Raw genomic sequence first — 11,039 nt, forward strand, 5'->3', positions numbered from 1 at the left:
CCCCACCCTGCCGGCAATGTGGGGGAGGATTTCCACCGCTCCGCTGAGGTGCCGCCCGCCGACAACGAGACAGAGGACATCGCCGGCTCCGCAGAGGCCCCGCCCCGCTGCCAACGAGGCCGCGCCACACAGAAAACGAGGAAGAGTAGAACACGGTAGGTCGCCGCCGCTCGGGTCCAAGTAAGGCCACCGCTGCTACCCTCCGGTTGAAGCCAAGCTAGGCGGGTTGACCATTGACGGCCGGTTAGCTACTTGGCGGCGACGTGGAGTCAGAGAGCTGCGCTGGACAGGAACGCTGCTTCTACTTAACTGCTGGTGCAGTTGGCTGACTGACACGTGGGCCCAACAGGACACATGTTAGTTATGCAACTGCACCTGCAGTTAAGTCACTGAAGCTTTTGTTCAGCTCAGCGGGACACAGGTGGGTAGCTTCAGTTAATTAATTATACCTCCAGCGCACCCCTTTTTAGTTGAAGAATGTATGAAATGTAATGAAATCCGGCATGTTCATATGAAATCCGACCGTGTAAGAATGAATTTATTTCGATTATTTCGAATTCCTGTATCACTGGCATTTGATGAACATGCAAAACAATACGTACTAGCATTATTGCCAGGGTGATCACCTCGTTTGCAGCAGTTTCACATGTACTCCCTCTGGTCCTTTCTAGTCTGCATACAAGTTTTGTCTGTAGTCAAAGTATCTCCACTTTGACCAATCTTATACAAAAAAGTATGCACTTTCACAATGTGCGAAGTAAAAAGGAACAGAAGGAGTACAAAGAGTTTGAGCAGCTTTTTAGCGTTTCTGTAAATTGAAATCAAACACACAGGCCTGGCAATTCATAGAGAAGATTCAAAACAATTGATGATTATGCATCTCAGTGACTCACATGTCAGAGGCAATATTTACTTCACAACTAAAGAATAAAGAAAATATTGATCGACGCTGCGGACAGCAAAGGGCGTCCCATTCGAAAATATCAAACGCATGCCTTGCTAAAATCAATGAGCAAAATTTGACAAGGTTGTCCCATTCCAAAATATCAAATGCCTACGATTGTGGAATGGGCAGGGTTTGCCATCAGTTCGGACATTGACATGGCACCTCGTGCTAAATAAACCAGCTGTTCTTTTTGTGCAGTTCCACCAAAATCAACCAAATTCGCGCGTAGCTTGTATGATTTCGCCCTTACATGTTGCAACGCCTTAAACTTATCGGCACCTCCTTTCTTGTGGTGGAAATGATTGATTCGATGTATTCATGAACATTTTGTGCAGTTCCCACTGAAATCAAGCTGAGCACCCCTGTTTGCACAAATACAAAAAAGTGATTGGTATAAAGCAAACTGTACTATGAATTGACAGTTTCAACAGGCACATACATGGTCCATGTAGAGCACACTTTTAGAAAAATGGAACTCACCAGAAAGAATCCTAGAACAACATTGTACTCGTGCATCACAGCAAAAAAATGGAGATTTGTCAGTCCTTCTGAGCTGAAGTTAGTTTGGTCTTGTGGGGAGTAATGTAACATCCTTCAACTGCTCCTTCTGATGAGAAGATAGACAGGGCTTCTTCCTCCTGGCATAATCGGAACTAGTCACTTCACGTACTACATATTCTTCTTCAGAGGAAGATGATCCTGTTGTGCAAAGACAAGAGGACTACTAAATGCTAGCATCCCTGTTTGCTCGAAAAAAAGGAAAGGAAATATTTAAAACAGCACAGATGAAGCACTTCTCAAGGACAATACCACTTTTTCATGACAGTATCTAAACAGTAGCACAACACCAATAGAGATGACAAAGCTCAATCATATGGATGAAATCAGTGGGCGAGTACCAACCTTTGTCAGGAGGCTTATTGTGTAGAGCATACAGATGAAGCACTTCTCCGGAACCATCTTTTGCTATCTACGGTGGTGGCCATGCTTACTATATACTCCTCGATTAGTTTAATGTTTCCAACATCTTCTTGTGCAGTTCCACTAAAATATATGGTATCTTCAAAGAAGATCCCTGTTTGCACAAGTAGAGATACTTACATATTACATTAAGAGTGGCATCAAATCAGTGACAAAACAATTGCTCGTTCCAGCCATAGCAATAAATAAAATGCAAAACTATATCATTACTTGTGTCATCACAGTTCCAGTGCTTCATTACAGCACCGGGAGTTGATTTTTGTTTTTCTTCCGCTTGTTCTTCCCCTTCGTCACCTGGTTCAATAACAGACAAGCTTCGCCTTCAATGTAAGATTTGGCATGTCAATTAGGGAGCACAAGTATAGTACTAAACTTAATTTTCTGATGAAAGTGGCAAAATATAGGCCAACGGTTGTGAAATATCCTTATCTGACCTCAATGGGATATTACGGTGCACATATAGATTGGAAGTCATGTCTCCATTTGTGCAGTTCACTAAAATCAAGCAACATTATCGTACAAGTAGCACAACATATGAAAGCACACTGCAGAATCATGTGAAAGAAGGCTAGTACTGACCTCTCATGATGCGGAATTCAAACAACTCACAAGAAGAAGATCTGAACCAAATTCGCCTTAACGGATAGGAAGTAAGATCTCCTCTTGTGCAGTTCCACTAAGATCAAGCAATCAAGCAACATTGTCGGTGTGACATTTTGGTTGAACTGCACAAGACACTCTTAAAACAAGAGTGTTTTGTGCAGTGCAACAAAAGGTCACAATGGCAACAAGGTGAAGTAGATAACCCTGTTACACAGAGGTGCAAAGGAAACAATTAGTGGTCAATAACGGTGGATGACACAGAAGCCAACAAAAAGAAGTATCTACCTTATCTAAATGGGAAAGAAAGCAAGACAGTAGCATTTCTCAAACGGTGGCATTGATTAATATTAAAATAGAGATTATATTAACAATAAAATTCGTTAAACATGTAATTTGCTTTTAAGTGTGGCATTGCATCAAATTTCCAGCGGCATTATTAGAGGGTGTTTGTTTACAGGGACATTTTGGTGTAGGGACTAAAAAACTCCGTGTGAGTCCCATCTAAACCAAACAGGAGGGACTTTTAGGGACTAAAAGTGGGCATTTGGGACTAAAGAAAGAAGACCCCGAGGGAGTCTTTTTGGGACTTTTTCCAACAGTTGCCCCTGCCACGCATCGCACCTTGTCTCTATTAGTTCATTACTAGGGGTAACATGGTCTTTTAGCATGTCATTTAATAACCTCTAGTCCATGTTTAGTCCCTGGAACCAAGCAGGTAGGGACTAGGGAGTTTTTAACCAAACAGGGCCTTAGATTAACAACAGCTAATGAGTTGCACGGGACAGTGGACGCACCAGCACCATGTGCATCTACCAATGTACTGTGGTCATGCACAGTCTGTTGCAACAAAGAACAAACATCCAAGGAGCATATTTGTGTTGGTCCCAGTTTTGTTATCTTTAGACACCTTTCCCTATGTGAGCGCGACAAATCTAGTGCAGCTCAAACTCTACAGCCTTGTCCCTTCCTTTCCTTTTTGAACTAGTACTTTCGCCCCTTCCTTTCCTCTTTGAACCACGTCCTAGATTTATGCGATACAACTTTCCCCACTACTTTCCCCCATTCCTTTCCTCTTTGAACCATGTCCTAGATTCATGCTATACAACTTTACCCCTTCATTTCCTCTTTGAACCACGTCCTAGATTCATGTTATATACAACTTTTCCCACTACTTTCCCCCACTCCTTTCCTCTTTGAACCACATCCTAGATTCATGGTATACATGCAGCTAGAGCAATGCATGTGGAGTAAGTAAATTATACCTTAAGGTTCTTGGGCGTGGTTCGGTGGGCGACGGGACGGCGGCGAAGAAGAAGGGGTCGGAGGCCCTCCCGCGCCGCCGCTGGGTGGAAAGTGAACAGCTGTGCCGGTAGTCCCTCGCCGACGGCGACAACGTTAAGCCTCCTTCCCTTCCCGGCGGACGGATCCTGCTGGCTCTTTGAGCAGCAATGAGGGGAGAGAGAGGCCAACAAAGTCTTGTTTAGATCTGGAGAGGGCGAGAGAGTGTGAAGAGAGCAACTACAAGCGCTGAGGCTCCAGCGGGAGAGGGCGAGAGAGTGTGAAGAGAGCAACTACAAGCGCTGAGGCTCCAGCGGGAGAGGGCGAGAGAGTGTGAAGAGAGCAACTACAAGCGCTGAGGCTCCAGCGTGTATATATATACTGGAGAGAGAGTGTGAAGCGTGCAAACCCTAGAAAACATTTTGACCAGTCAAAGAATCCTCCTGGCATAAATTATGCTCAAGTGTAGTTATCGAACCCGAGACCTCAAGTTTGATGAGCGAATAGGCTAACCAGCTACACAACCCTCCCGTTATGTTCAACGAGAGGGAAATAACCTTTTATACATTCCTGCATTCGTGTGACAAGCATGCCGTGTTTTTTTTGTGTGTGTGGGAGTCATTGGGATTTCAATCATAATCGTGTCATGTGGCTTTGGTGGTAAGACTATCCACAGTGGTGCAGAAATAATGCAGCCTTAGTCGCCTTACCTCTCTCCACGTAGTACGTCGGGTCCCACCAGTCAGAGGGTGAAACAAACAAATTAATAAGAAAAATTAAAAGCGCCAGCAGTGTATCTTACCTCACACATCTCGCTACTGCTCGGGAACACTATCCAATTGATCCCTCTGTTCGCTCACGTACTATTTTAAGTGAATCCTTATAATAACATGCACACATATTTTGGGCACTTGTATTCGACTTAAGTCAGTGTGCCACCGTATCTCGTATACTTACTACTCCCTCCGTCTAGGTGTAATAAGTCACGTTAGAAGGTGCAACGGGACCAAGGTGCGTGCGTGTGCGTGCGTGTGTGTGTGTGTGTGTGTTTAATAGCATGTGTGTGTTAGAGAGAGCGACAAATCGACCTACTCGTACAGAGAGATGTTGTGTAGTGTACGATTTTAGCCGTGAGAGTCGGTGGATCCTCTCGTTTCCGGGCGTGTCCGGTAGGGACATGCGGACAGCTGCCACGCCCACTGCTGACTAGCCCGGCCCACCCAAAGCCCCTCCATCGCCCGTGCGCGCTTCCCGCCCGAAACGGTCAGCGCCGCTCAAAAAGAATCGGTGCCGCATTCATGCCCGGGCAGAGCGGACGCGACCTCTCACTGGCGCAAGAGTGATGGTTGCTTCGTCCGTCCAACTTACTGCTGGGTCTATGTGATTTGACAGCTCATTGGTCTTTATTGCTGAGGTGGTAGGACTGCTGGATGTCCCACGCTTTCGACGAAAGGAGGTACTACTACTAGATTACAATTTTCTCCATTCTTACAGCGGAGGCGTGCAAGAGCAGTGAAAACACGCAGGCTCAGTGATTACATGGCCCACCTCACACCATCACCGTGCGACACCTAACTCTTTACATAGTACTCCCTCCGTTCCTAAATATTACTAGATGAGTCCCCGCGTGTTGCCGCGGAACAGCGGTATATCTCTCTGCGCAAAATTATCGATTTCATAGAACTAAAAAAACTCTATAACCGCATGACAAATGTCGTAGCCAAACTAAATAAACTCCCATCATCATTTAGATCATCCCACGTAAGGAAAAAAGATCAGCCAACTCCTACTGCATAATGGGATTATATTTTTCTTTTTGACATGTTAATGGGACTTAAAAGCTCACTTACATGCATGCTACCGGTGCATGCTTGCATGCAGACATGTTGATGTGATTTAAAACCCACTCACATGCATGTGCCACGGTATTTCTGCATGCTTGCTTGTGGCTTAGTGCGGAGCCTCTCAATGTCTAGATCAGATGGCTATTATGGACTGATTTACTTCATCTAACGGCTACATCAATTTTGATGATGTGGCCCAAGGAGAGGATAGAGAATTCCTAGTAGTGGGGGCTAGCTATTACTAGTAGATAAGTCTTTGTAGAGATTCCACTACATACGGAACAAAATGAATGATTCTACACTTAAAATGCATCTATATACATCCGCATGTGGTTCATGGTGAAATCTCTACAAAGACTTATATTTAGGAACGGAGGAAGTACTAGTATAGTACGTACTGTAATTTATCAGCGAGATAAATTTGTACAATGCTATGAAGCTTCCAGCTTCTGTTACATGTATCTTGCGTCCAAGGTTGCCCGTTGCAACATTTCATCAAATACAAAGGAGACTAACATGCATGCTATTGCATCTCAATGATTGACAGATCATATCAAATATGTACTCCCTCCGTTCCAAAATAAGTGTCTCAACTTTGTGCAAACTTTAGTACAAAGTTGTACTACTACTAAAGTTGACACTTATTTTGGAATAGAGGCAGCTAAACAAAAAAATGATCCATGCAGTCCCTAGCCCTTGAACCGTGAACCCTGACCAGGCTTCAATTTGCTGGCGACGTTCGAGCTTCCTAATAAATGAAGTTTGCAACCTTTTGACCATCGGATCATTTTGTGCAGTTTCACCAAAATCGAGATGAGCATCCCTGTGGCAAAGAAATTGAAGAAGCGTGATTAGAATAAGATTACTGGGACTAGTTGATGAGACATAAACTCATCACAAATACAGTACGTAGAAGCCAGTAGAGGTAAGTGCGGGAAAAGAAGTAGAGAAATATCCACAGGGAGTGATGTGGGCAGCTGGAGCAGTGGTGCAAGCCGGCTGTAAAGGGAGTTGTACCTGAGGGACGTAGCTCAACCTTGAGGAGGGCGGCGGGAGGAGGCAACTGCCCACGTCGCGGCAGTGAGCAAGGGACGAAGGCAACCTCACCGGCTTTGTGAGAGGGAACGGCGGGGACCCCTGATCGGGACGTGCCGACAGTGGGTTTTCACCGTCGGCGACGGCCACCGCATCTACACTAAGCATCCAACCCTTCCCCAAGCGGACATGATCCGCCGGGATGTTAGAGATGTGGCCACAGTCGTTTTGTGCGAGATAGTGTGAAGAGAGCAACCCCAGCAAGCAACCGTGTAGGCTGGCCCGTCCTGACTATGTATATAGTGGAGCGGTTTCCTTTTCTCTCCATATGAACCTATCATATTGCGTACGTGCCACTGAAGAAAAAAAAACTTTATTTATAAATGACGCGGCACCTACTACTCCTTCTCCTATAACCTTGCGCTTGGCATCTCCAAAATATTAACCTTGCGATTGGCTCTTCGCCTCTTCGTGAAGTCGAGCAATAATGGTAGTGCAGTATATATCGTTCTGGCTATATGAGACCGAATGAATTGCTGCACATCCACCACGTGGGCGAGGGTCGAGGGGCGAGGGAGAGTGCTACATACGGAGCAAAATGAGTGAATCTACACTCTAAAATATGTCTATATACATCAGTGTTTGGAGTATGTACTAGTAGTTCATATTGAAATCTACTAAAGGACATATATATTCCAAACAATATGATATAATCTCTATAACCAAGGTAGTAGGGACGAGGAGTAAACGGAGGGATTAGTAAATTTTTCTCCTCGTCCCGCGAGCCACCGCGCGCATGGGCGAGGGAGCGGGCGTAAGGCGGAGCAAGCTTCACCTCATCCTGCGAGCCACCGCGCCCGTGGGCGGGGGAGACGGCGTACTAAGCAAGCTTCTCCTCGTTCTGCGAGTTGACGGGACACATCAAAAGTACTCCAGTGTATAGAGCCTTGCCTCTAAGGTAGGCCCGACATGGTTTGCCTCTTTTTTTAACATAACACGTCAAGTCGCAATTTTTTTGTTCACCCGTGGTAGACGATCCTCCCTCCACCAAGTGGACAACCAGTACACGTGCCAAATTACCACGTGGGCTGTCTTTTTCGTACAGAAATGAGCTCCACCGTGTACCCGCGCGGGTGTGGTTGGGAAAGAGACGGGAGTACGTGCGCTGTGCATGCACCTCTTCTCTTCGTGAACGTCCCCCACCTACGTGGGTGTGTGTGAGAGATACAAACCGCGTTCGTGAGTGTTTTTTGTTTTCGGGTGGGGGTTGGGTGGGGGGTTGATTTCGTGAATTATTTGTGGGAATATGTGTCGATGACATATCAAACAAAATTTTGCATCCAATGTGTGTGAAATGGAGGCCTATCCATATCATACATAGAGGGTCGGGCAATCCACGAGAAGAGAGGGAGGGGTCATAGCTATCGATAGAGTCGAAGACAGGATCAAGTGGGTGGGTGCGAGTCGATGAAGAGAGCCATCGAAATTGTGTGTGTGCAAGTCAAAGATATAGGGTGACTGGCCTACCGGAACGTTAGAGGGCACATGTCAAGTTTGTGTGTGGCAGGGAGACATGACTAGAGCGCTCGATGTATCGGTGTGTGTGTGTGGGGGGGAGGGGGTGGGGGAGGGGTAGGCAGAGGCCTAACTATAGAGGTAGAACGACTCGTATATGTGTTGAGAAGGAGAGACCCAGCTATGTCTTGAGGGAGATTGGTCGACACCTGTACATAACTGAAGGACGGGAAATATGATGGGACAGAGAGAGAGAGGAGAGAGAGAGGGAGGGAGAGGGAGGGAGAGGGGTAGAGTGCTGGATGGGTGATGGAGTTGCTTCTCGAAGATGGTGGGAGAGGCCCAGTAGACAAACTGAGGGTGGAACTGCAATGTTATCAATAAGAGTGGGGATGTGTTTCTGTGTGTGCCTGTGCGTGATAGATCTGTCGGGATGCATCCATGGATGATGATGGGGAACCATGTGTTTGGTAAGCAAACCTAACTAGATCGGTAGATCAATTGTTGTTTGTCGGAGGAAGGGATAGACACAACTAATGAGGTAGATCGATTGACGTGTGGGTAAAAACGAGTTATAAGGACCTAGCTAGCTATATGTATAGCGAGAGATCGGTCGGTGTTCGTCCATTTGTTAGAGGCAAATAAGGCCCAGCGAGACGGATAGACAGAGAGAATGGAGCTAGGAGGTGGTGCGAGAGGCCCAACTACTAGCTAGATAGGGGGAGGAGTGTGCGGTTCTGAGATCGATGAAAAGAGGGGCGAGAGTTTACACGTGTGTCTGGCCGTATGAGAGACACGAGGCAAGGACACATAAAGGAGGAGATTGAAGGTGTGTGTGTATGTTGTAGGCAGGCATCGCTGGAGAGGTTTATCGATCAGTGTGTGTCGGAAAGGAGTTGTGGAGACTCTGGGAGAATGACCTAAAGAAAAAAAATGAATGTGCCCGGTGGATAGAATGCCGAGGGAGGGGGAGGGCGAGGAGGGCGTGTGCATGGACGAGAGAAAGTTAGTGGTAGCTACAAAGGTTAGAGGATTGTGTGGGTGTAAGAGACTAATAAAGATCATAATTTGATATGAAAGCGGATTCATATATTTGAATAGGAGATCATAGTTTTTTAAACATTGCATGCATGAATATAGCGGTGATACACGTGTTGTGCACATGTTATACCATAATGTGATAATGCATGGCGTTTGCAACTCACAGCTAAATGTCGAACAATCTAACCATACTATACATCAAACAATCTCACATTTTATTTGAATTTGTGATAATGTGTGGTGTTTGCAGCTTACAACTAAATATCGAACAATCTAAACAATACTATATATCGAACATTCTCACATTTTATTTGAATTTGTGGTAATGTGTGGTGTTTGCAACTCACATCGAAATACTTGTAGGCGTAGGGGGGGCACCATACATAACGTGATAAACACATTATACATATGAGACATGGTTTAGATTAGGAGATCTAGCTAGAGCTAGAAATGTAATGTGATTTGAAATCAAAATAAAGTGGATTAAAAAAATCTAGTTCGAGTTCATATAGTACACATAGTTCATATGTAACTCGAGACTAATCATGTGGTGTGCTGTGAAGATAATACACAAACGATGGTTTAACTTGACAATAATGATGATTGTAGATCTTATTAAAACAGAGAAACGAATTCAAATGCTTTGACTTCACAACAATCATTACTGTAGATCTTATTCAAATAGAGAAACGAATTCAAATTTAGTTCATATTGAAGCGGTAGTATATACGTTTGGAATCCACTAAAACGTTCATTTGAGTAGTAGGTTGCATGCATTATACACGTAGCGAAATATTTTAATTGAACATAACATGAATTCAAAGTTTTGAATGACATTTGTAGTGCGCATTGATTTGGTACAGTACACGTTAGGCTTGTCCGGAAATTTCAACCCGCGCCTTGTTAGCCCGAAATATTTAAGATATATCTTTGTCTCGTTGTGCTCCGACAACTCCCTCCATCTCAACCCGCGCCTTGCTATTCCAAAATTACAACGCGCGCGAAAACTCCCACCTCCTTTGAAATCCCGACATGCGAAATGCCCGTGGTACCCCTGAACCGAAAGAACCACCTCAAATCGGTGGGGGTACTTTCATAACTTACCCCACATTTCGGACAAGCGCATCTCTAAGCCATGGTTCCCCACTGTCATCCCATCCGCCCACCCATTCGTACACCGAGGCCGCGAAAACCCGCGACGAAACCCCACACCCTGCTCCGTCCGCCACCCAGCCGGAGCCTCTTCCCCGACGACGTCGTCCACATCAACACCTCGATGTCCCTCATCCACCGTACCGGATGAGGATCCGTCGTTGATCTCATCGTTCCGCCGGTTCAGCCACCCCGTCCTCCACCTCCAAGGAGCTGCCCCGACTTTCCCCTCGTCTTTCGCGCCACCTCCATTCCCACACCGCCGTCTTCACCTGCACCACCGGAAGAGCATCATCATCACCGTTTCCTCGGATGAAGCTGTGGCCTAATTGGCGCCACCAAAGAGTTTGTACACTAATCGCCGCATTTTCTTCTTGATTCGATCTCACGGTGCTGCCGGTGCTTGGTCCCGAGCCGACACGGCGCGGCTCCATCCACGGCGGCGTCGCCGGCCACTTCCTCCACGGCGTCGCTCCCTCGGCGGCGACGTCCACATCAGTAGGAGCTGCTGCTGCTTTAGCTCTCGCTCGCACTGATGCTCTGCTCTTACTCTCAGTCCCCTGCCTGGTCTGCTCTTGCTACTGCTCTTGCTCGCGCTGCCGCTCTTGCTCTTGCTCTTGCTTGCGATGCTGCTCCGATTTAGC

This window comes from Triticum aestivum, chromosome 2D (assembly GCF_018294505.1).
Source record: "Triticum aestivum cultivar Chinese Spring chromosome 2D, IWGSC CS RefSeq v2.1, whole genome shotgun sequence".
Taxonomy (NCBI): Eukaryota; Viridiplantae; Streptophyta; class Magnoliopsida; order Poales; family Poaceae; genus Triticum; species Triticum aestivum.